The 27,366-nt window shown below is 46.6% G+C and overlaps 1 pseudogene across 1 annotated transcript; it reads left to right on the top strand.

Moving 5' to 3' along the window:
- Positions 1 to 1,827: 1,827 nt before the first annotated feature.
- On the top strand, positions 1,828 to 22,934 carry LOC308155301 (protein FAM13B-like; annotated as a pseudogene). Its single transcript has 14 exons — positions 1,828 to 1,852; positions 2,065 to 2,277; positions 3,610 to 3,790; positions 5,060 to 5,237; positions 16,089 to 16,257; positions 16,805 to 16,988; positions 17,084 to 17,216; positions 18,071 to 18,153; positions 18,761 to 18,966; positions 19,626 to 19,709; positions 21,088 to 21,183; positions 21,598 to 21,678; positions 22,050 to 22,158; positions 22,268 to 22,934. The product of its transcript is annotated as a protein FAM13B-like (transcript).
- The last annotated feature ends 4,432 nt before the right edge of the window (positions 22,935 to 27,366 follow it).

The raw sequence follows: 27,366 nt of genomic DNA, 5'->3' as shown, positions 1-27,366 counted from the left end.
AGAGACTATGGAGGGAAATGGTCGAGCTCCTTCTGAGCATGTTGTTTGCCTGTGTGGCATGATCTGTGTATGCTGCATTTCTTCACCAGGCTGGTCCTATTGATTACATAATGATTGTGTGTGTGTGTGTGTGTGTGTGTGTGTGTGTGTGTGTGTGTGTGTGTGTGAATGAGTGCGCACGCGTATTTTTAAAATGGCACTATTTGTCTCCTCTCAACTCTATCAATGTTTATGAACAACTTTTATATGCACTGAGCCAGTCATTCACATTGTAAAGAGATGTCATTGTAATTATATTTTTAGAATGATTATACCTGCTTTACTATTACTTGTTAGTCACTTGAAGTTCTATGGAAAATATACCACAAAATCTTTCTGCTTTGTAGTTATTTCATCTTCTTCTGTGAGAGTTAACTGGGATTTTGTTTGCTTTTGTCTAAGTCTTTGTAGACGTTGTAAACAAAGTACAAAAAACAAGTGATCCAAAAAGCCTAATTTCCAACCACTGTCTTATTATGTTTTAATGTCAGTGTTACAGTATTTATGTATGCAATATTGTTCTGTTCTATTTTTTATTATTTTCAACAACAACAAAAAGTGCCAATAAAAGACAATTGAATTAATTATTGTGATGCTTGACATTATTCACATGTAGGCCCATGTGATGAATTATGAATGAATTATGAATTACAACACATTAACTTCCTAGGAAATTTTTACATGGTGGTCCTCGCGGCACCCGCTCCCACCCACTGAAACAGATTCCCAGAAAGAGAGGAAGCATAGCATTTATGAGTAGGACATGGATGCTATACCCTTGAAGGAAACTTAAATCACTCCTGTCTGTGTAGTTAGGGTTAGGGTCAGGGTATAGATCCGAGTCTAAAAAACGATTAAACTGTCATTCTACCGCTGTAGTACAGAGGTACTCTGGTGCGGAGAATTTCTGGCTTGGACTCGGAAATAGTTAAACATCACTTTTGACGTCAGACTTAACAAGCGGATTTGATGTAGTGATGTATACAAAACCGGGTGCATCATGTAACCATAGTTACAATACTTTTCGACACGTGACTAGCAACGTTTGAATGTAAACAGAGTCACTAGCTACGCTTACTACTGTGTATTTTAAAAACAAAACGGACATGGTTAAACATATTTATTTAAATGCGGGCTACGGGTTATCTATTTGCAAAGGCTAGAAATATTTGTTTGCATTTGTTTGTCTAGATATCGATTCAGGGAGGAAGGACCTCATCTCAGAGAAGACCCGTAGGCTGTAACGCTAACGATGGAGCACTGACCTGAAATGGGAGCAGGCGCCTCAATATCTCTATGTGTACGTTTCATTTCGTTTTAAAAATGTAATTAATTTAGGATTAACTAATTAACTATAACTAATGATTTTTAGTAAGGCAGCAATTGTAGGTTTCTGAGCGGACCAAAGGCGCTACTCACACAACACCCAAATTAAAGTTAGGATTGGTTCAGTGTAATATGGTTAGGGCACGTGGATATGTCTCCAACGTTGCTCCCCCGACTCGGCCACTCCCCTCAATTCTATCCCTATAAATCCATAAATGTCAGGGATCCTACACCGGGAAAAAAAACATTTTTATGTTATTATTAGAGCTTGACATTTTTGGTACTTTTTCTGTGTAGAACGGCACGTCAGCTGTGAGAATCCGGAAGCACAATGCGAAGATCAGTCCTGAGCAGACTGTCCCAGACCCAGGCCCGGCCGCCAACCCTGTGTTTGGTGTAGCCCTAGACAGGCTGAGGGAAGACGGGCAGCTTGTTTGTGGAGTACCCGTTGTAATGCAAAACATGGTGGAGTTCTTGGAAAAAAATGGTAGGGTGTCACACTGCAAACACACACACACACACACACACACACACACACACACACACACACACGCACGCACGCACGCACGCACGCACGCACGCACACACACACACACACACACACACACACACACACACACACACACACACACACACACACACACACACACAGTATGGCTTCATCCACAAAATACATACAGTACCTCTCTCTCTCTCCAGGTGTTCATCGGAGAGGCCTGTTCCGTCTGTCTGGCTCAGTGGTGCGGACCAGGCAGCTGAGGCAGAGGTGGGACAGGAGGGAGATGGTGGATCTGGAGACAGAGAGTGTCGACATCACCACCGTGGCCTCGCTGCTCAAGCTCTTCCTCAGGGAGCTGCCTAGCCCGCTGGTACCAGAACCACAGCGCCAGGACCTGGTCCTTAGCATCACAGGTATGTCTAAGGCCTGGCTTAGAGGCTGGAGAGAGCAGTCACACTTCCGTGTTAGAGCATTGTTGCATGGATACTCCTGCATGCTATCCAAGTCATCAGCAGCTTGTATTCAGTGTATGTAGTAGTCATGTTATTTTATGTTTGTAGTTTTATGCACTGTGAGATTATTCTATAATTAAAAGCTCTTGATAAATGTAATACATTATTATTATTATTATTATTATTATTATTATTATTATTATTAGTTGAGATGTGTGATGGTTAGATATTGCTTTGTGTCATCAAGCGTGCCCCACTAACAGTCACATCTGCAATGGCTGAGCACCATATTGATTGAATCCAGGTCTCAGTTTCCATATGAGTCTATAGTCTTACCTTTAACTTTGATCTGACATTATGGGTGAGACCAGAACACTGGCAGAGGGAAAGCCAAGACTGTTAAGCCATTAAAGTGTTACCTTTGGTACTATACGACTCTCACAGGGATTGCAAATGGACCTTTGTGATGTGGGTAAAAGAGTTATAGAGTAGTGATACATAATGCTTGTGCATGTCATACATACAGTGGGGTGTAAAACATTTGGGCACCCCTTGTCAAAATGCCTTTTACAATTAATATCTAAGTGAAAAGAAGCAAACCTAACCTCTAAATAGTAGTTAAACATGACAGATTTCATCACATTTTAAAGCAAGATTAATTTTTAATTTTAACTTTTTACAGTTTCAAAATAATAAAACAAGGAAAAAAGCCTTGTGCAAAAGTTTGGGAACCCTGTCAGCTAGTACTTTGTAACTCCTCCTCGGGCAACTATAACAGCTTGCAAATGCTTCCTGTACCCAGCTAAGAGTCTTTCAATTCTTGTTTTTGGAATTTTCCCCCATTCTTCCTGGCAAAACACCTCTATCTCAGAAATATTCTTCGGCCTTCTTGCATGCACGGCACGTTTGAGATCTCTCCACAGATTTTCAATAATATTCAAGTCTGGGGACTGTGATGGCCATTCCAAAACCTTCATCCATCTTTCCTGGAGGTACTTCATGGTTGATTTTGAGGTATGCTTCGGGTCATTGTCTTGCTGGAATACCCAACCTCTCTTCAACTTCAATTTCTGGACTGACCTTCGAACATTAGCTTCTAGAATGTCTTGATATTTGGTGGAATCCATTTTTCCTGTCATGTTTAACTTTGTAGCATTAGTGTTCAGGTTTGCTTTCAATCACTTGGAGATTAATTGTAACAGGCATTTAAACCAGAGGTGCCCACATTTTTGCACCCCACTGTATATTGCTCTGTAGTAAACTTGTGATTCCAACCACAACTCTCTTTTTCAGAATGCAGAGATAAGGTAAAGCTGAACGAGGCTCTGAAAGAGAAACTCTGCAGCCTACCTGCTGACAGTCATAGCATCCTGTCATACCTCGTCCACTTCCTGTCCAGGGTGGCATCTCATAGCCAATCAAATCACATGCCTGTGGAGAACTTGGCCACCGTCTTTGGACCCTGTATATTCCAGTAAGTCAACATGGCCGAACCCATTCTCATAGTTTAGTTTAGAAGCATACTGATATCTACTGTAGGGCATTGAACTTGGGCAAACTTTACAGAGGGCGGATGTTTGTGCACGATAGCTGTGTTAAAAGACACTAGAACATTGTCTCCATTTGTATTCAACGTGTTAGCAATTTTCAACAAACGTTGAGTGCACCAGTTAACGATTCCAAATGACCAGTTGCACAACTGTGTGGGTGGAGTGGGTTAAGGAAGTGGGTGGGGAGTGTTGAGGATAAGGCAGGACAGACAGCAGACAGACAAGGGAACAGAAGTTCTAGTCCTGCTGCTCTCCTGTTTACAAAGGTCATCTGTATGTGTAAACAAACAAGACCCCTGGGGATCTTACCCTTCCCATGTCCCTGCTCCGGTCTGACCCTGTAGAAGGACTCATTTAGACCAGTCAAGGCCCCTCCTCTCCCCTGTCCTCACCTCCTCCCTCTTCAGTTTTGAGCTCCCTAACACCAGGGAAGTTTGTTGTCACACTGTAAATTTTGCTGAGTAAAATAATATGGCAGCTGATGAAAGAGGAGAGGAATGGAGGTTGGGTGGGTGTGTGGTGGTGGGGAGGGGGGGGGGGGGGGTGTTTGAAAGAGACAGGAGAGAGGGCAGCAGCTGTCACAAGGGCATTCCCATCCAGAGACCCCCCCTTCACCCTTTCACACATTAACAACAGTGCTTGTCACACACCTCTGTTTCTGGCATGTCTCCCTCATCGTTCTCACGTGTCGCTTTCTGAAGACCCTGACGCACACAAACACACCACACCCTATTAATACCTCTCATTTTCCACAGGCTATTCCCTGAGTTATATAGTCTGCACACAGTGTATAGTTTCACTCATCCTGATCAGCCCGACAAAGACACAGATGGCAAAACAAAAACAAAAAAACAACAACAACACAAAAAAGTGTTTTCAACTTCACCTCCCTGGAGTCAAGAAGTTTCTTTCCACTGTGAAGGTCTAGCAAGCTACTCATATCCCTGGCACTGTCATGCCAGATTATGTCCGCCTGGTGTAAATATAAACATAAAAGCTACTCTATACTTAGAGGGATTAAGGAAATTAATATTCATATAAATGTACTATACCTGTATAATTATAGACTTTCATTTTAGAATTATAGTCTATCTGTGGCAAATGATGGCCCTTAGGCCCATTGCCTCTGGCACAGTATTTTGAAATGGCAGTTTGGTTTTCCTCTCATGGTGCCCACCTCCTCCCCTTCACAGTGTACCTGCAGGGCCCAGGATGCTAGAGGAACAGCGTGTGAGTAACACCCTGCTGCTCCACCTGCTGACCCATCGGTCCGACCTCTTTATCCTCCCTCCGGACCTCTCCGACACCCAACCCGCTCGGGACACCCCGTCACCCCTTCCTCCAGCTCTCTCAGCCCTGTCCCACTTTGAGGTGAGAGCATGCTCATGTTCTGTCCCTCGGGGGCAATATGGACCGTTCAAACACTGCATCTCTCCTGGGTGCCTTTGGGGAGGCTGGTGGAGGTAGAAATCGGAGGACGGGCTCATTGTAACGCATTGAACTGAATGAGGAATGGTATCACGCATACCACCATTCCTCATGCCGTTCCATGCATTACAATGAGCCCATCCTCGGACTTCTAAAGCCACACCGTGGTTTAATTAACAAAGTTCACTGTGGCCGCAGAGACAATTGCGACTGCAGACTGAATCTGAGCCTAACCCAGGAAGCATGGTTCATGCGGTGCAGATTGATTTCCATGTCAAGGTTCCAATCTTGTCATGCTGCTGTTTTTAATGAATTACAGAGGATATCCTTCATCTTCCCCCTAACCCCTGCGAAGTCAGGTGACACGTTTCATGACCCAGCACACAACAATGAACTCCCATATTTCCTTTGCAGCTGAAAAACAGAAACACTGTTTCTGTTCGACAACACTATTGGTAGTGTAGTAGTGAAACCTGTTGTCACAGTAGTGTGTGTTTGTGTTTGTGTTTGTGTGTGTGTGTGTGTGTGTGTGTGTGTGTGTGTGTGTGTGTGTGTGTGTGTGTGCGCGTGTGTGCGTGTGTGTGTGTGTGTGTGCGTGGATGTGTATGTGTGGGGCCCAGGCACCTCTCAGCACATACCACTCAGGTGAGAGTTATGGAGGAAGGCTGGAGGGAGATGACACCATAGCACCCTGGGACATGGGGACACCTTCCAGCCATGACAGGTATGGTACCCTGCGTGTTCCTGAGACAGCTAATACATGTACAGTATGTGCAGTTATTCAGACAATGAATGTTCCCAGAAAGAGCACACTCTCTGCACACGGAGCACATGTGAACAAAGTCTGTAACAAAAGGTTTGGGAGGCAAGCATATCCTAGGGGTAGCATTCAAGGGCGTCCGGTTATGCAATTAACACAACCTAAGCTTGTTTACAAGCTACAGTATCAGTTGCTCCGGTTAAAGTGTCACTGTTCTACTCAGCAGAGGAGTCCTTCACAACCCCCTGGAATAATAATAATAATAATAATAATAATAATATCTTGGTTTTATATAGCACCTTTCACAAACCCAAGGACGCTTTACAGAATTTACAGACAGAAAGTCAGACAGACAGAACAGAAAAAACACAAAACAGCGACAAAACTAAACTAGGGGCCAAAGGCCTTGGTGAACAGATTAGTTTTGAAGGCTGATTTGAAGGTGTCCAGGGTAGGGGCATTGTGGATCACTGTGGGGAGAGAGTTCCAAAGGGTGGGTGCTGCTACACTGAGGGCTCTGTCGAAGGTCCGTAGGTTGGTGCGGGGGGTGGAAAGCAGACCCATGTCTGAGGACTGCAGGTTCCGGGTTGGGGTATGTTGGCAGAGAAGGTCAGTTAGGTACTGGGGGGCGCATCCGTGGAGGGATTTGTAGGTGATCTGTGTTACTTTGATATCAACTTGATAGCAAATCAGAGATATACAATATATATATATATATATATTAGTGGTACTCCTGTGAGAACATAACCCTATTGACAGCAGGTTGATTTAAAGGTAGATCCTGGACTTGCCGTTATGCCAAGAAGTCACAGCAACTTTTACCCAGAGATATTTGGAGTGAGGAAAGATGTGAACAGCGGTAGATATGCGTGCCAGAGTTGATCGTCTCTTCTCGTTTCTTGATCGTCTCCGCATTTCCCCTGTTTTTTTAACGTCATTTCCCAGAGTCTGCTTTTACCCTTGTGTGATCTGATCTGGTTCATCTGAGGTGATCATAGCCTGACCTAATGTCCTAGTATGTCCTGTACCTAATCTACTGATTAGCACCTCTAGATTATTAGTAGTACATGATAACACCTCTGACATATTTAGACTTGGCTCATTCCTTTTTTAATTGTTTTCTTGTCATGATTAGGTTTCAGTGCCAACTGAAAGGTACTGCAGACGATGCTGGAAAGAGAGAATTGCACTATGTTTGAATTTTGGTCGCGGTTGTGGTTGTGATTGTTGTTGTCGTTGTTTTGCTATGTGACATGCTGAGTGTTTTAAAATATTGACTACGAAGCACTATTCATCACCTTTGAAGAAAAAATCCACCCACATTTCTGAACTTTGCCCCGAAATGAATGCAGCCTGTTGACACTTAGGAGTGCCAATGTCTTTATGAATTGATTATTGCATTTATGATGCATTATGTGATACACATTATGTAAGCCAATGATTGTTTTTGTTATTTGTGTGCAAAAACATATGTGACTGCTGACCCTGTGTGTGTGCGTGCGTGTGTGTGTCCGTCTGCCCTCTGTCTCTGTGTGTGTGTGTGTGTGTGTGTGTGAGAGAGTGTGTGTGTGTGTGTGTGTGTGTGCACGCGTGCATGTGTGTGTGTTTGTGTGCCTGCGTGTGTGCATGTGTCTGTGTGTGTCCTTGCCCGTGTGCATGTCCGGTGTTCCCCTGTGTCTTATCATCAACAACAAGTCGTTTATGGTGTTTGACTCGGCGTCTACAAAAAAGTTCTGAAACAGGGTGTCAGTTGCCTCGCCCTGACGTCAGTTACATAACTGTAGGAGTCGCTCAGCGTAGGATCTCTTGTGAAGATCTCATGTGAGTATCGCGTGACATATCGCGTGTATCACGTGACGTCCCTAGACGTCCCCAGGGACGTCAGGCCCTCAGGTCTTCTGAGGAGGGAGTAGATGTATCTATGGATTATAACGTTAGAGTGGGGAGGTACTCTTTAGTACACCCACCCATGTCCTTAAGGGCTTTGTATCGTGCAGCGACATCCTGGGGAATATTCATGGCCATACCGTAATTCCTCTAATAGTGGCCTCTATACCGGTCTCTTATAATGGCCGGGGGGCAAGGTCAATACAGGCCGGCCTCCAATACAGGCCAGGTAAAAAAAACAGACGTAATATCTGGTATAAACCTGCCTGTTATTTAATGTAACTACGGTAGTTTGTATTAAAGTACCGGTGCCACAAAAAGAAAGAAAGTTAGCTTGGAGCTAGAAGCTAAACTTTCACACTGGATCTACTCAATGTGGGACAAACACAACCAAGTCTCGAGGCAAATAATCCAAAACAAAGCAAAGGAGATCTACTCTTTAGTGGGTGATGGAACCGGCAAGGAGTTTGTGGCTAGCAGGGGCTGGCTCTAAAAATGTGAAAGATATTAGAGGATTTACGGTAATATGCTCTGACATTGTGTGTGTGTGTGTGTGTGTGTGTGTGTGTGTGTGTGTGTGTGTGTGTGTGGCATGGTGGAGGTAGAAATCGGAGGACCTTGGTGGAGGTAAAAATCGGAGGACATACATGGTTTGAATAGTTTGAGGAACGGTATATCACTCTTCCCGGGCTAAGATAGGACACGTGATAGGACACGGGATAGGACACGTGATGGGACACGTGATGGGACACGTGATGGGACACGTGATGGGACACGTGAGGCTAATGAGAAAACATCTCCTCAGTAATCTCCTGCAGTCTGCAGTAAACCATGAACCCCAGTGGAGGCTGGTGGAGGTAGAAATCATTGGACAGCCTCGTTGTAAAACATGGAACGGGTTGAGGAATGGTATCGAGCATGCTTTAATTCCATTCCTTATTCCATTCCTAGCATTACAATGAGCCCATCCTCCGATTACTACCTCCACCAGCCTCCATTGAAGTACTGGGCCGTTTCACTGTTTCCCTCCGATTATCCGTTGATAAAAATAGCCTCTTCAGTCTTAACCGGGAAGAGCAGGGAAGTGGAACAATGAGTAACTGGTCCAGAAGACACGTCAGAATGTTACTGCCATCTGCTTTAGTTTTTTTTCACCAACTTTATTTTTCCTCTAAAAACGACGAGGCTTCAGCCTGTTAGTGAGAGCAGAAAGCTATTTCTGGGACTTGGATGTGCCAAGTACTAGGAATGCAGCGAGAGAAGTTCCTGACTATATTTGTTACTCCTCTCCCTTGGTACTGCATGTGACTGCACGTGCACGTGTACTGGGTGTTGGTGTGTGTGTGTGTGTGTGTATTTGCAGTGTGATGCCCTGGCCTACAGCCTGTCCAGGGCTACGCCAAAGATCGGGTGTGAGTGTGTGAGTGTGTGAGTGTGCGTCTGCACGTGCGTGTGTAGACTGGATCTTTCCAGACAGAACATCCTGTCTTACCAAGAGCAGGCCTTTAGCCAGATACATACTTGACCCCAGAGCCACAAGATGGGCAACTCCTCTGTATGTCAAAGAGTTCACGGGCCAGACTGCTGACATCTGACACCTCTCACACAGCTGACGTATCAGATTCATAAACAACACTGTCTGTCTGAAGTGTGTGTGTGTGTGTGTGTGTGTGTGTGCGTGTGTGTGCGTGTGTGTGCGTGTGTGTGTGTGTGTGTGTGTGTGTGAGTGTGTCTGCGTGTGTGTCTGCGTGTGTGTGTGTGTGTGAACTTGCATGAACTTGCATTACTGTGTTATATTACTCTTAATATCAGTTAGGCTATAATGATTTATATTATATTTTATATTTATTTTATATCACACCAATTCTTCACAATGACAAACATTGTTTGTCACAACACATTTCTTGCTTATCACTCATTTTGTAGCTCTAAACCACACAGTTGACAAAACACTAAATACAATTCTCTACATTTGGCACAATCTTCTATGATAAAATCTCTTGTGTTCACATGGAAAACACTACCATTCAGAATGCTAAACTCAAACCACCAATCACACAATCACACTCCTCATATGGGCAAACACCTATTGCTTTTGAATTAGCAATCATAGCTTTAGCTATAAAAGGGCCAAAGCCGAGCTCAAAAGCGATAGAGAAAAATTGTAACAAGCCCAAAGTGTTCCAAGAAAAGAGAGAGAGAGAGAGAGAGAGAGAGAGAGAGAGAGAGAGAGAGACTCAATTGTGGTTGACTTGAAACTCATTAAAAATTATTTAATTGAATGTCACTTATTCACGTTTTAATGACATGTTTGAGCAGCTGTGAGGTTGTGTTGGTGCTGGTTTGGTTGCATTGATGTTCCAACGCACATGGAAAGTCCTCTTATTTGCCCAATAGGAGCAGTAGCCATATGTATGCTAAACATGACTAATTCATCTGTATGCATTGCACCGCTATTATATCCCCAACCTGTATTCATGGTACTCATAAAAAGTACACAAAAAAAACCCATCTTGATTCACAGTAATGATCCTATCCTATACTATTTACTGTATGGTTTGTGTGTTAGTTAATTGTTAGTTACAATTGTCTTTGTAAAAAGCGCTATACAAATACATGTGATTGATTGATTGATTGATTTATATCACTCTCTGTGCAGTCCTGACTGTCCGGAGCTGTGCTGTAGGAGCAACTCTGCCATCCCCCCACACACACAGCACCTGAGCCCAGCCCTGCCGGAGGAGGAGGAGGAGGAGGGGGGTGGGGATGAGGTCCTGCTGGAGGAGGAGGAGGAGGAGGGGGATGGGGACCTGAGCCCAGCCTTGCTGGAGGAGGAGGAGAAGGGGGGTGGGGGTGGGGGTGGGGACCCTGGCTTTGAGCTCCCCGGCCCTGCTTACCCTGTTGACCCGGCTGGTCCTGCCGGTCCTGGGCCCACCATGGAGAGCTGGAACCATGTGATTAAATGTTTTGAACGATATGTACTGTCTCTGCTTAGAAAACACATTGACCCACTGCTAGATGTTTTTCAATTTGCCTATAAACAGAACCGTAGCACGGAGGATGCTATTCTCTATATCACACATTCTGTATCCAAGCACCTCGAGAACAAAAAGGCCTATGCCCGAATTATGTTTGTTGACTTTAGTTCCGCCTTTAATACGGTACAACCCCACGTGCTCTTAGGAAAGCTCAAAGACATGGGTGTCAATAGTACTTTAATCAAATGGATCCATTCCTTCATGTTAGAAAGAGAACAGCAAGTGAAAGTCAATGGAACACTGTCAGTGACTAAACACTGCAGTACAGGTGTCCCCCAAGGTTGCGTTCTGTCCCCATATATTTTCTCAGTATACACCAACGACTGTAAAAGTAACCACCCAAGCAACCATATTATAAAATATGCTGACGACACTGCAATTCTAAGTCTCCTTGATAAAGATACAGACCCCTCGGTGCTCCATGATGAGATTAACATATTCACTAAATGGTGCGACAGCAACCATCTCATCTTAAACCTCACCAAAACTCAGGAGGTTGTGTTAGACCCAAGGCAGGTAACTGACCATGAGCCTGTGGTCGTTAAAGACCAAACAATCATCCAGGTGCCCTCTTATAAGTACTTAGGTATTCAATTAGACAACCATCTCTGCTGGAATACACACTTAGACAGCTTATGTAACAAACTACAGCAGAGGCTTTATCACCTGAGGCGACTCAGACTTTATGGGGTGAGAAAGCAGATCATGAGAATTTTCTATCAGTCCATTGTTGAAAGTGTAATCAGATATGGAATAATTGTGTGGTTTGGCAACTTAACTGTACAACAAAAAAACAGACTAGTCAGCATTCACAAAACAGCTATGAAAATTGTAGGTGAAAGAGACTATGTGGTCCTAAATAAACTATATGAAAAAGCTGTCCTGGACAAGGCTAACAAGATAATCGCAGACCCCCAACATCCGCTCTCCACAGAATACGAAGTTCTCCCCCTAGGTAGAAGGCTTCGCATGCCAAGATGTAATTATAAGCTCTTAAAACTATCATTTGTCCCATTCTCCATTAAACTAATCAATTCGCTCAAGCAGAAACGATGATTAGGACATTATCACCAGCACCTGCACTTTATCTTATGCGGGGTACACACATAAGGAGTTTTTGGCCGGTTTTGGCACGATTTTTGGATGTCTGAAAACGACAGAAAACGAGAGAAAACGCCCGATTGTCAGATGGATCTTAACATTTTCCTATAACAAAATCCTGTGGTGTGAGGTGTGTTAAGAGCAGTGTTGGGCACGTTACTTTAAAAAAGTAATTAGTTATAGTTACTAGTTACTTATCCCAAAAAGTAACTGAGTTAGTAACTGAATTACTTCATTATAAAAGTAACTAGTTACTAGGGAAAGTAACTATTGCGTTACTTTTTACCACGGTGCGGCGGGCTAAGTTAAGGTCAGTCAGCCAAATGTGACAAGGAAAAGCTTACCCACTGCCATAATAGAAGATACATGTGATCTTCTTGTGAAGATAGATTTTTGCTGAGCAGGTTTCAGCAGGGAACTTTTCATATTTATTGCACTTCAACAGACCACAACTGGTAGACATAATTGTACTTCAAGTATTTTCTTCATTACAAAAGTTAACAGTTAAACAATATGAAGTGCTTTTAAAGTAGTACTGAAATAGTGCCTGTACTTCCACCGTGAAAACGCCACGTTCACCTCAGAACACTCAGGACTCGCCATTGCTGCGTGTATCTCTCTGATAGTTTGAGTGTGTGTGTGATGCTGTGCGCGCCGTGTGGTTTGTGTGTAGAAACATCCGCACAACACTGAACTATGGTTGGCTCTACCATGACATTTTCTCTACCATAGCCAATCATGATCACTTGCGCGGTTGTCTCGCCCCTCCCCTCCCCCCTCACCAACAAACAAACAAAAAACACCTTTGCAGCTGTGACTGAGGTCGGATGACAATGAGAAGCTTCAGTAGTAACGCGCTGCATTGAATTACCGGTAACGGTATAACGGCGTTATAACGATGGAAATAGTCATCAATTAGATTACCCGTTACTGGGGAAAATAACGCCGTTAGTAACGCCGTTTATTTTAACGCCGTTATTCACATCACTGGTTAAGAGTCAATTCTCTTCAATTGTGCAATCAACTCTCAACTCTCAACCTGCTCGGAAAATGGGCGTGGGGAACGACAGATTCCGGACTCTCTAGTCTCGTTCCCCAAGCCAGAAATCTCGCGTGAACCCATCCTTTTAATATTGCCTTTAAATTACAAAATAATTAAATTAAGATTATATAATGCTTAAAGCACTTTGAGCCGCAACGTTTGCAGGAAAAGCGCTATACAAATAAAGTTATTATTATCTAACGTAGTACCCTGACTGACCTGTACGAGACAACCATGTGCGACAGGGCAAATAAAGTGCAGAAAAACGAAAAGAAGAAGTCAGCTCGCTTCTTGATTGGCGAGCAGGGTTGCCAGATGGGAATGACATTTTCCACCCTAACCACAGTCTAAAACCGCTAATTCCACCAAACAATCTGGCAACCCTATGATTTCTGGTCGGAAGTATTGAACGCATTTCACATTTACGATTGCCGGCCACGCCCATTTTCCGAGCAGGTTGCCAGGAGAGTTGATTGCACAATTGAAGAGAAGTGACTCTTAACACACCTCACACCCCAGGATTTTGTTATAGGAAAATGTTAAGATCCATCTGATAACCGGGCGTTTTCTGTTGTTTTCAGACATCCGAAAATCGCTGAAATCGCAGAAAATCCTTATGTGTGTACCCCGCTTTAGACACCACTTGAAGGGCCATGTGCAATATTCGAAAACACCACTTGAAGGGTAATGTGCAATATATATTTATACCAAATGATGCCATGTCCAGGTGGAAACTGCTGCCAATGTCACTCAATGTTTGTTGCTGTCCTGTTGTTTACTTTGTCTACTGTATGTTGTTTGTATCGTCTCTGTTGCACTTGAAGCATGAAAGTACCATGCCCAAGACAAATTTCCCCTCGGGGACAATAAAGTATAATCAATCAATCAATCAATCAATCCCCATCACAGCCAGCAGCCTGGTGAGGAGGAGGAGGAAGAGGAGGAGGAGGAGGAGACGGGATGTCCCATAGAAAGGTGAGTCCTTGTGATCCTCTGTCTTGAACAGATCAGCATCAACCCTTCCACAGCATCAACAGCTCCACAGCTTTTCAAATCCCAGGCCATAACAGTACCTGACAGGAGTGTATGTACAGTATGTATCTGAAATCTGAGCTTTCAGAGAGATGGACTGGGTACTGAGCTGCAGTTGAGCCAGAGTGTTTCTCCCTGATCAGGACAGGGTCACAGCCGCTGGAGAAGGAGACAGAGGAGGATCTGGGGAGGTTCATATCTCCCGCAGCCATCAACAAAGATGACTGTCACCAGGTGTGTATTGTAGATACTGCTCTCTTTCTTTCTTTCTCTCCCTCCCTCCCTCCCTCTCTCACTCCCTCTCTCTCTCTCCCCCTCCCTCCCCCTCTCTCTCTCTCTCTCTCTCTCTCTCTCTCTCTCTCTCTCTCTCTCTCTCTCTCTCTCTCTTTCTCTCTCTCACCTAACACCACATGACCTGGTGCTGTGTTTTTAATAGAGAATAATTCATTCAGTGATATACAGCAGCGCATCACACATCCAGGTCTATTTTCAGTCTGATAATGCCATGCAGAGAGACTGGGCTTGTGAAGTTGTTGAATGAAGAACAAGCCTGTGAAGAAGACCTCAACTCAACTCTGATTGATAACATTGGTTTGTTTCATCTTATCCTCGGTGGCGATGGTTGATTTGTGTGTCCTGCATGCATTTAGTTAGGGTTAGTCAAATACTTGAGTTGCACTTGATTTGGTTTGACTGGTAACATGGAACTAATAGAATAGTCCTAGGAGTGCAAACTAAGCCGAATTAAGTGCACCTCAAATACTTTTGATCGTATAATCTGGTGGTAATCATTTCATTTTTTCAAATTTTAATTTCTAGCAATGAGTGTGTGTTTGTGTTTGTGTATGTGTGAACAGCAGCCTCCCCTCTTCCTACCTTTTCTGTTGTTTTTTGTTTTATGAATGAACAGCCAAAGCAAGGAGGGGCGGGGTTAGGCTTGGCAAGAGCCTCATCCAATCATAAGGTCAATGGACTGAATGAACCCCCCAACCTCACTCCCACTCCGCCCCCCCAAAGCCCATGTTCATGCATAATAATGTCATTTTCTCATAACAAACCTTACAAAACACCCAGCTCCACATTGCTGCACACACTAAGGAAATAGCATCACTGTTCACTCTGTCTGCTGTCCAATTAGGATGCTCTGTCTGACAACGTTACCATGGAGACATTACTCCCCCCCCCCACCCACACACACACACACACACGCACCCACCCTCCCCTCCCTCCGCCTTGTTTCCCCACGCATGTGGTTTCCCCAATGTTTTTCCCACTCTCAGTCAATATGTTTTCCTCTGTCAACTTGTCATTTGAGCTGGACAAGGGCCAGATTTAGAGACCATGGTCAGTGGGACACCAGTATACTTAGACTGACCGGGGTCAGGTAACTTGTTGCCATAGCAAGTGGGAACTTAGTTTCTTAGGAAGGAAGTTGAGAAACATCTCAAAAACTATGTATGGATCAGCGACGTTAGCGACTTGTCAGAAGGATATGATTTGCAATGGACAGCTGAACACTTAGTCAGCTGTGAATCTGGGCATATAAACATGTACTGAGAGAGCACTAGGCGCTCGTACCTTTGCATGAGCTGCGTGTCCTGATCGATCAGCTGTGTGGAATAAAAAACTGAACTCTGAGCCAGACCTTGTGATTTCATGATTCATCCTTTGGGCACATCAACACGTAATATAACGCACGCTATCATCACGTATTCCCGGAATTCTTGCTTCCTGAGGAAGCTGGATGAAACGCTGACACACAGCAATCGGAGCGTCAGGATTCTTCCTGGCTTGCTGTCACAGGGGGGAGGGGGATTAGAGAGACACAGACCTGAAGAGACCTTCTGCTGGACTGAGCAGAGCAGCCCCCCGTTCACTCATGACAGATTAATAGCTAACCCTAACCCTACCCACCTACCTGCCTCTGCTTCCAGAGCCCCTCCTTGCTGCAGGCCCTGGAGGCTGAGCTGTCCCCTCCGCCACCCTCGCTCCTCAGACCCCCCCGCGACCACCCAGGACACCATACCTGTGCCAAAAAACCAACCCTGCCTGTCCACCACCCCTCGGCAGACCACAGCCAGGACATGTGTCCCTCACAGACAGGTGGGAGAACAGGGAACGCAGCCTGCTCTCTCTGCTCCTCTCCTCTCTCTCCCTCCCTCCACTGATCTCGCCCTCCTTCTCGTTTCTTCTCCTCTTATTGTCCCCCTCTCCCTCTCCTCTCCTATAATCCTCCACCCATTAGATGTGTTATTGGTCAGTCAATGCGTTTATTTAGTGAATGACGTTGATTAGATTAAGCTGTGCTTTATTGTGTGGTTGCTTTCGTAGAGCATAACACAGGTGCACAGTCCTGCTCCTATCTCTGTTTCTAACGCCAAACACATCATCAATAATCAGTAAATGTCTGTCATTAGGATATTATCTATGAGGCTTTAATGCACAACATATTGATATTTTGGGAGCATACTTGACTGATGAGAAAAATACTTGTTAACCTAATGTTAACCTAACCCTAACCCTTGAATTTTTGGGGGGGTTTGTACTCCTTTAATCTATACTGATGGTGTCTCTCTACCTGAACCACTGTTCTCTCTCTTCCTGGAGAAGTGAGCCTGGCCCAGAGTGCCCCCCCCGTCTCCCTCTGGAGGGAGTGACAGTGAGACCCAGCTCCCCGTCGGGCCCAGCCCACTCCTGGAGCGCTTCGCCCCAGGGGAGCCCCCCCTGCCGTCCCCCCCGCCGTCCCCCCACTGCTCCGGCCTCATCCAGAGCCTTCGCTTCAACACGGACCCCGACACTGCTCCCTCCCCACCCTGCTCCCAACACATCCAAATGTAAGAGGGTGGTGTGTGTGTGTGTGTGTGTGTGCATGTAATGTATATGTACAGTATGTGATGGATAGAAGGGTGGTCTCTTCCTGTCTCTTCAGGGCTCGCTGCAATGTGAGGACTGATCCACCAGAGGGAGCCGAAGAGGCGCTGCCCATTACCCTGCTGAACAGAGAGATCGACAGCCTGATTCACCGCTTTGAGGAGCGCTTCGAACAGGAGAGACACTCTACGGTGAGATGTCGAAGACACCATAAACACGTTAAACAGCTTCATGTAGGATCTTCTTTTATGGCCCAGAAGCCAAAGTAGTTAGTTTCCTATCCGTGGTTTAGCTGATAAGGACCGATAAGCCTCTGAGCTCAGTCTGAGTCTCATTAAGACAAATGGAGTGTGTTTGGTCTGGCTGAGTCAAGGCCTGTCTCCACCTCTGTGCTCCGGATTAGACCGGTTCAAACCGCCCTACTGTGTCTGTGTCTGGGGGTGAGAAGTTGAAGTTTCACTTTCCTTCTGGTAAAGAGATTCAGGAGAAGGGATGAGGAGGAGAGGTGGTGAGTGAATGGAGCTTTGCCTGTTGAGCTCTGTGTGAAGATAGTTACCATATGTTGCCTCTGATAGGCCTATATGATGAATATGACAGTAATATCATAAAGGGTAACACATGTAAGTCTGCTGTGTGTGTGTGTGTGTGTGTGCGTGTGTGCGTGTGTGCGTGTGTGTGTGTGTGTGTGTGTGTGTGTGTGTGTGTGTGTGTCTCTCTATCTAGAAGAGAAGGGCCAAACAGTTAGGAAAGTATTGCTCAGTATCTGCTATTATTGGTAGCCGCTCAATATGGAGAAGGCGGTGCTTCTTGTACCCATGAGCTGGATACTGTCTGTTTTACAGTATTGATACTGTATCTGTCAAATCCACTGTAATCATCATTTAGTGTGAATAACATACTGTGTGTAGCATAACTGGTTGTTGGCTCAGCACTTCTGTAACTGACTGTTTTCATAATGTCAAAATGCACTGATAGTATTTATGTCCTTTAGATATTGTACATGTATGTGGACATAAATACAGCATTTAAAATGTGTGTGGGGCAGCCGGCACACAATGGATAAGATGTCCCATCCAGAGGTGGCCAGACGCATGATGGAGCTCAGCAGGTCTTGTAAGCAGCTCAAAGGTGAGACCACGGCTAGGTTTACTTACATACCACACACACACACACACACACACACACACACACACACACACACACACACACACACACACGCACACACACACACACATTATCTTATCATCCATACCAGTTTGGAAGTATATACAGTGGAGGCTGATGGAGGTAGAATGGAGGCTGATGGAGGACATGCTCATTGTATGCAAGGAAAGGAATAAGGAATAGTATGAAACACACATGTTTGATACCATTCCTTGTTCTATTCCATGTGTCCTCCGATTTCTACCTCCACCAGCCTCCCCTGGAGCAAATACAGTGCTGTCTGATTAGTGGATGTCCATTAGCATACTGCAGATGTCAGGTCATTGAGTTGGCTAGGTTGTATAAGATTTTTTTTCTTTTTTTCTTTAGTCAGGTGTAAAAGTGGCCAATTATAAATATAAATCACTGGCCTTTACACTCACTTAGAGGAGACAACCACTAGCATCACCTAGAGGCATGCATCGTTGTAAAGATATTCTGCATCTATATCTGTATTTGTTAGATATATATTTGTGAGAGTTCAATGTGTTTGAACTTTGACCTTTGAATCCCTCTGTCCCTGACTCTACAGATCTGGAACTGAGACAGTGTGTTGAGGTGCTTAGAGAGCGCAGGGGGCCTGTGATCCCAGAGACGTGCAGTTCCAGTAGAGACCAGCAGGGGGCCACCCAGCAGCACCACGGTAGCAGCCGACCGTCAGTGGAGGAGACAGCACACCTCCTGACCTCCAGGCTGAGAGAGAGACGTCTGCAGCTGGCTCTGCCCGACAGCATCCAGGCAACTTTGATTCATTATATTATGAAAAAAAAAGTTCAGTCCAAAAAATAAATAAAATTATATATATATATATATATATATATATATATTTTATTTATTTTTTGGACTGAACTTTTTTTTTATTAGTTCAACCTATTTGGGAGTGCATCCTGTTTTCATGCATGACGTTATTGCTCTAAATTGAGCAAAGACCTCAGTCTATATTGGCATCAAGGTACAACCTGCTCAATGACCAGACAATGTCCAAAAATACAGTCCAGGCTTTGTAGGGATCTATTCCACCCTACGGTGCCACCCCCTATACAACCCTGGTTGGGCAGTTTCTGCTGGTCACCTGTTCACTTCTCATCCAACCAGGTTGTTGTTGTCAAACGGAATGTGTTCCCAATGACCTACCTGGTTAGATGAAGTTGACATAGATTAAATACATAACTAACAAGCACACACAAACTGGCTTATCATATGTAACACAATGTGTGTGTGTGTGTGTGTGTGTGTGTGTGTGTGTGTGTGACTGTCTGGTCATGAGTGTCCAGCCTTGTGTCTGACTGTATGGCTGCTGTGTGTGTGTGTGTGTGTGTGTGTGTGTGTGACTGTCTGGTCATGAGTGTCCAGCCTTGTGTCTGACTGTATGGCTGCTGTGTGTCTCTGTTGGTTAGGAGATGAGCCAGACTCAGATGGCTCTGGAGAAGACCAGCCTACAGAAGAGTCTGCTCCACTTTGAGAGCCAGCACGGCCGGCCGGTAAGACTGCGCTGTGGTGTGGTGTGTGTGTTGTTAGCTGATGCCATTTAGCTGATGCCAACAACAAACAAACCGACAACCTAAGTGTTGCTAGCGCCATGGGTTAGGGTTAGAACATCTACGCCACAGAGGACACAGGACCAGAGATGTTATGTGTACATCTCTGTAGTGTCTGTTGGATGTGTACCATTTCAACCTGTGTCTACTTTAGCTGTACTGTTTCACTTCCTCCTGTTATGAATGAATGGTCTTTATTGTCATTGCTACAGTACAGGTACCAAACAACGACATTTAGGAGGGGTGGCTCCCCTGGTGTTAGGAAAGAAAAAAAACTTTAAAAAAACACTTTAAAAAAACACAAGAAGGGAAGGAGCTGGTTTACATAAATAAAGGCTATGTACACTATCCACTATACTATACTGTACAGATAGGGGGGCACATTTATTTAAAGTGTCGCAGTTTGCAGGCTTGAAATGTACATATTTGTGCCTCAGCACTACACCTGATTTTTTCAGTCCAGCAGCTGCCATCAATCCGTCCAGACTGTCCAGGGCCCAGAACCTAGGTCTTTGCTGTGTTCAGGGCCTGGACGGCCCTGGGGTAGAAGCTGTTCTTCAGTCTGTTTGTCCTTGCGGCCATGGTCCTGAACCGCCTTTTCGAGGGCAGCCTGGTAAAGTGTTCGTACCCAGGGTGGGTTGGGTCCCTGGAGATCTTGGAGGCCTTCCTGAGACAGCGTGTGTTGTACAGCTCTTCCAGAGAGGGGAGGGGGCGCCGGTGATCTTCTGGGCTGTTCTCACGACTCTCTGTAGCGCATTTCTCTCCGCGGTTGTGCAGCTGGAGAACCAGTTGCAGATGCCGTAGGTGAGGATGCTCTCCACTGCGCCGCGGTAGAAGGTCACCAGTATCTCCTGCTTGCTGTGTTCCTTCCTGATGACTCTCAGGATGTATAGCCGCTGTTGTGCCTTCTTGATGGTGGCTTTTGTGTTGTCCTTCCAGGTCAGGTCATCCTGCATGTGCACCCCCAGGAATCGGAGGGTTGAGACTCTCTCCACGCTCTCTCCGTCGATGAGCAGGGGCTGGATCTCGGACTTTTTCCTCCTGAAGTCTACGATGATTAACTGGGTCTTTGACTTGTTCAGCAGCAGGTTGTTAACCTTGCACAGCTTGCTCAGTTGCTCTACCTCATCCCTGTACGCCGCCTCGTCCCCCCCCGAGATGCATCCCACCACGGTGGTGTCGTCTGCAAACTTTACGATGGAGTTAGTTGTTTCATCCAAGTCTGTCTTTGTAGCAGCCAGTCTCTCTGAACACGAGTCATGTGTAATGAGTGTGTATGGACCCACTCCTAACAAGGTGATTTATTTTTCTGTGTTTTCAGAGCACCAGTCAAGCGCGGACTCTGATGAAGCCTCTGTATGATCGCTGCCGTCTCGTCAAACAGCTCCTGTGTGTCACCTCCACTCCCCCTGTCATTGTGAGTCACACACACACACACAGACACACACACACACAAACACACACTCTGTGGAAGAGTCACTCCAATCTCAGCACTCAACATCATCATCTCAGTTATGTCAGTGGTGTCGTGTGTATCTACAGGTAGAGGAAGAGGAGGGGTCTGATGAGGAGTGTGTGAAGTGTGAGTGATGTTGATTCTCACCCTAATTTTTAAATAATTTAGCCATTTAGCAGACGCTTTTATCCAAATCGACTTACAATTACGAATTACAGGGACATTCCCCCTGGAGTAACTGAGCGCTAAGTGCCTTACCCAAGGGCACACTAGTAGTGGTGTGGCTTCAGGCGGGATTTGAACCCACAACCTTCCGATCACAAGTCCAACTCACTATCCACTAGACCACCACTACACCCTGGTTCTGTTCTGTAGGTCAGAGCTGCTGGAGCAGCTGAGGGCCGAGAGGAGCCGACCCCGCTCCTCCCTGAGAGACTTCTTCACACAGACCGGCTGGTAACAACACTCTCCACACACACTTAACACTCGTTTTTTTCATTTTCCTTTTAATAAATTAGATTTTTGGGGGGGTGAAAAATCAAGAAGAAAAAAACATCCACAAAATATCGGTTCAACAACGTGATGCACACTCACTTAACGTTAATACGACACACAGAAGTACTTGAGAGGGATCGAGAGAGACACATCTTTTGTACATAGCATTTGTTTTGTTTTGTTGTTTTAAAAGTAAAATACAATGTTGTGATTACAATACTCACTGTACAAAGCTATCAGAGTAAGATAAGGCAACGCAGGGACTATACCAGTGACGGAAGCTGCAGCCTGTCTCAACGTGTTGTTATTGTTGTTGTCCTCTCCTTCTAAAGGACCGTCCAGGAAGAGGACCGAGGGCCCATGGCAGAGGAGTACAGGAAGAGGACCGAGGGCCCATGGCAGAGGAGTACAGGAAGAGGACCGAGGGCCCATGGCAGAGGAGTACAGGAAGAGGACCGAGGGCCCATGGCAGAGGAGTACAGAAGAGGACCGAGGGCCCATGGCAGAGGAGTACAGAAGAGGACCGAGGGCCCATGGCAGAGGAGTACAGGAAGAGGACCGAGGGCCCATGGCAGAGGAGGACAGGAAGAGGACCGAGGGCCCATGGCAGAGGAGTACAGGAAGAGGACCGAGGGCCCATGGCAGAGGAGGACAGGAAGAGGACCGAGGGCCCATGGCAGAGGAGTACAGGAAGAGGACCGAGGGCCCATGGCAGAGGAGTACAGGAAGAGGACCGAGGGCCCATGGCAGAGGAGTACAGGAAGAGGACCGAGGGCCCATGGCAGAGGAGTACAGGAAGAGGACCGAGGGCCCATGGCAGAGGAGTACAGGAAGAGGACCGAGGGCCCATGGCAGAGGAGTACAGGAAGAGGACCGAGGGCCCATGGCAGAGGAGTACAGGAAGAGGACCGAGGGCCCATGGCAGAGGAGTACAGGAAGAGGACCGAGGGCCCATGGCAGAGGAGTACAGGAAGAGGACCGAGGGCCCATGGCAGAGGAGTACAGGAAGAGGACCGAGGGCCCATGGCAGAGGAGTACAGGAAGAGGACCGAGGGCCCATGGCAGAGGAGTACAGGAAGAGGACCGAGGGCCCATGGCAGAGGAGTACAGGAAGAGGACCGAGGGCCCATGGCAGAGGAGTACAGGAAGAGTATAAGAACCTCAAAGCTCAACTGGAAGCCCTGCTCAGTAAACAGGACACTCCAAAGACCGGCTGAGCCGTCATCACAGTGGGACTTTTATTTTGAAAATAGTTCCTTCTTTTTTTAATTTATTTTTTATAACTCACTTTTCAACATTTTATTTTCAGAGCGATTTTGGCGTGTGTGTGTGTGTGTGTTTGAGATGCCAGTACAGCAGTTGGAGTTTGTGTTTAATGCCATGCTTTTAAATGTTGATGCACTTTAAATGACGTTGACTCTTTCCTGGGTGAAAGCGGGATGACCCACCAGTTGTTTGGTCAAAAGCAACATTCAGCACCTCAACACATCCCTGGTCATTCGTGACAAAATGAGTTATGAAATTGTTGCGAGTGAAACACTATTTAAGTTTCAGGAAGAAAAAAAAAAGAACAATCTATTAACACAGTTGATGTTCAGTACACTTCACAACACTGTGTGTTTCTGCTGTTCACATGTTCACGTTGAATAAAGACACACTACTGCACACGTTCATGTTCATGTTACAACTTTATATAACATCACTGAGATGGCACGATCAGATCAGTGTGTCTCAGGAACATAGTCTTCATGAACCTGTGTGTGCGTGTGTTTGTGTATCTAAAAGTCCCACGGCAGTGGGGGTCCGTAGGGCGGGGGGTGGGCCATCACCACCGCCGCTCTCCTCCGCCCCCCCCCTCCCAGTCTCAGCCTCCTGGTCATCACGTCCCTCAGGCTGCCGAGGGCCTCGCGGGTGAAGGAGGTGTGGGGGGGGCCCAGGGAGGGGGGGCGGCCCAGGCAGGGGGTGGTGGCGGGCGGGAGGGAGGCGCTCCCACAGGAGCCAGGCAGGGCGTGGAGGCGCGCCCGCAGGCGGTTGAACTCCTGCAGCGCCAGGCAGTGCCAGCCCCGGTGCTGCGCCAGCGCGGCGAACAGGTTGAGCGGGGCGGCGTGCCGGAAGAAGGGCGGCAGCCGGGGCTGCAGGTCGCCCAGCGCCTGGTTGCCCACCCAGAAGCTGGGCAGGTGCCTGTCGCCCAGGCAACGCCGCAGGAGGGCGAGGGCGTCGCGGAGGCGCGCGGCCAGGCAGTGGGCGTCCCAGGCGGCGGGGTCGCTCCGCCACCGCAGCAGCAGGTGCAGCAGCACGGTCTTCAGGTGGTAGGAGGACAGGAAGGAGACGCCGCGGGCGCAGAACACCGGTGAGGGCGGCCGCAGCAGGAAGCACAGCAGCTCCAGCAGCATCAGGTGGCAGCTGTTGCCCGGCAACCGCCTGGCGGCGCAGCGGAGGAAGTAGCCCTCGTCGCTGCAGAACCACGGCTCCCAGAGCTCCGCCCCCCCCCCTCCTCCTGACGCCATGGCGATGACGCCCCCGCCCCCACCCCTCCCCCGGGCGACCACGCACACGTCCGAGTCGGCCAACCGCACGGCCGGGACCACGTTGACGTAGAGGACGCGCCCCGACCCCGTGCTCTCCGCCCGCATCACGCACGGCCACTCTGGGCCCCAGAAGTTCAGCTTCAAGACCCCGCCCCGGAACACCCAGGCGCGCCTCAGCCCCGCCCCCAGCCAGGCCAGCAGCCGGACGGGCTCCATGTACTGGTCGACCATCAGGCACTCCTCCAGCATGTAGTCCAGCCCCTCCTTGCTGCGCTCCGTGCGGATGCGCTCCAGGAAGGCGTGCAGGAGGTAGCGGGAGGAGAAGGAGCGCGCCCGGCGCCCCTCCGCTGCACGCACCATCACCCTCGCCATCCCCCCGCCGCACTGCATCGTGGGTAGAGGGTGGTGCTGCTGCTGCGGGGAGCTGCAGCCAGAGGAGTCGGTTTCCTCGCTGGGTGGAGGTGTGGGGGTGGAGGGGGGGGTCGATGGGGTGGGTTGAGGTGGGGAGGCGGAGGGGGGGGCGGGGGGGGATAACGGGGTGGCCGTGGCGGACGAGGGGACGAGGGCGGCGGCCGTCGGCGCCCCCTGACCCAGCTCCACGTCCAGGCTGAGGCCCGCGGGGGGGTTGAGGACGACCAGGACGTCGTACACGGGCACCTGGTCTCCCCGGCTGACCCCCCAGCCCTCGAACATGGACCCCACGCCCACGCTCCGCCCCTGGAACACCGCCTCGCAGCACGGGCCGAACGTCTGCAGCCGCCGCAGCAGGCTGTCCACCAGGCCTGTGGCCATGTCGCAGTGGACGTGGGGGGGCTCCCTAATGCCTTTGTACACCTGGGTGGCGTAGAAGTCCTGGAGGACCAGGAGGGAGAGCTCCTCGTCCCTCCCCTCCTCCACCGACTTTGTTTCTTCTGTCTTTTCCACCTCTCTTTTCTCCCTCTGTTCCCGCTGTTGTTCGTTGTTGCTGCTGCTCTCCTCCTCCTCTGGAGGGTTCTTCTTCTTCCTCCTCCATCTCCAGGCCCGCAGGAGGAGGCTGAGCGGCAGCGCGAGGGTGGCCAGCCAATCCCGTGGCAGGTCGTACACGAGCGCGCGTACCCATCCTCCAATCAGCAGCAGCGAAAGCAGGAGGCGGGAACGCATCCTGCACAAGCGACAAAAACAAACAAACATAACGGGTGCCGTTGTTACTACGGCGACGAGACGCTCGAAGTTACCACAGTTCTCCACTAAAATTAGTCAGTTCACTCCTAAACTATTATAATAGCCTGTATTATATTATAATAATGGTGTATAGGTGGATAGATCACGTCAAATATTTCCCAGTATTCCTTGTTTGTTTTTGAAATGTGTAGTTTGTTAAATCGTGAGCTTAGAATTATAAGGTTCTATCTCCGTTTAGGGTAGTTCAGAGATATTGAGCATCAAAGTTTTTACATTCCAACATTATGTTTTGTGAGAGGGAACCTTTGTATTTTATTAATTACTAACTAAAAAATGTCAACATTTTAAAAATAACACCACACAGGCATTAATAAACACCTAATGGATCAGATTATGTAAAAAACTCAATTTTGACAAAAATGGAGATAGAACCTTCTAATTCTAACATCACGAAATGTTGTATAACTAGCGAGCCTACTCACCCCGCGGCGCTCTGACCGGACGACTGATCGCACGGCTCGTTCACAAACCAATTAATCCAAATATGTCACGAAAACACATCAATAAAGATAATTATAATAATAATAATAATAATAATAATAATAATAATAATAATAATAATATAATAAAGACCTCGTTGACCTCCGTGACTTAGGGAGACCGGGGGGTCGTGGTGTTGTTGTTGTTGTCACGGCAACGAGAGAACCGGCTCGAGGCTCCGTGTTGTCTGGTTATGTTTGTGTGGTATTTAATATTATTTTTATTTTTTATTTTTTTATTTGTATAGCGCTTTTCTTGCAAACGTTGCAGCTCAAAGTGCTCCAATCATTATATAATCATCATTTAATTATTTACTCATTTAAAGGCAATATTAAAAGGATGGGTTTTTTAGTCTTGACTTGAACATATTTGCTGAGGTTGCATCTCTAATGTAAACTGGCAATGCATTCAAGTGTAGAACTTACTAATAATGTCTCTACAATGCAGGAACTGATTACTGATATGACTTATTTTATTGTTGATTGTTGTTGACTGATTGTGGTATTGTTGAAGTTAGCTTGCCCATGGTTACATAGTTACAATACCCTGTACCCTGTCTGCTGTACCTTTGCACTACTGATGTTTACAATACTACCTCTGCACATACTGTATATTGCACATATGTCTCTTTGATATAGCTTCTTTTATACATCTGCACATCACATACTGTACATGAGCTACTTTAACTGTACAAAGCTCAGAACTGTATATTTGCCTCCAAACTACCGTACATGCCTTGCTGTACCTATCACTATCATTTTAATATCATGTACTTATATCATATTTGGAGCACTTTGAGCTGCAACGTTTGCAGGAAAAGAGCTGTACAAATAAAAGTTATTATTATTATTATTATCACCATTATTAGAAGCTATATCAAAGAGACATATAGGCTACAATGTGCAATATACAGTATGTCCAGAGGTAGTATTATTATCACCATGGGCGTCAGCAGCTTTTTGAATGTGGGGGGGACACTTATTTTTCGGGGGGTCTGGGGGTCCCCCCCCCGAAATTTTTTAAATAGTAGATTCAATTTCCTGCATTCTGGTGCGTTTTACACCCAAAATAATCTCCCTCTTTCTTTGTTTTTCCTTGGAGCTGGCATGGTCTGCAATTACTGACTACTATTATGTTTTGGTTTAACTCACAGAGGCCTGACACTGACACGTGGCACTTTTTAGGTACTTTATTAAATATGAAGATTCAAAAAGAATCAAAGAGTGAATTAGAAAAGAATGAGGTAACTTTGAGTCAACAAATTGAATAAAAAGTTATGAGGAAACATAAAATATGTACCTAGGCTACTCAGAGCCTATTACAATCAAACTTAGCCCTCTTCAGTGCATTGCAGAACATACAACTATAACAAACAAAACAAATCAAAGAGTGAATTAGAGCTGTCTCCACTGCCCCTGCC

Source organism: Nansenia antarctica, assembly GCF_963989245.1.
Source record: "Nansenia antarctica genome assembly, chromosome: 1".
Lineage (NCBI taxonomy): Eukaryota > Metazoa > Chordata > Actinopteri > Argentiniformes > Microstomatidae > Nansenia > Nansenia antarctica.
The sequence above is the reverse complement of the archived record's forward strand: the minus strand, read 5'-3'. Positions and strand labels throughout refer to the sequence as shown.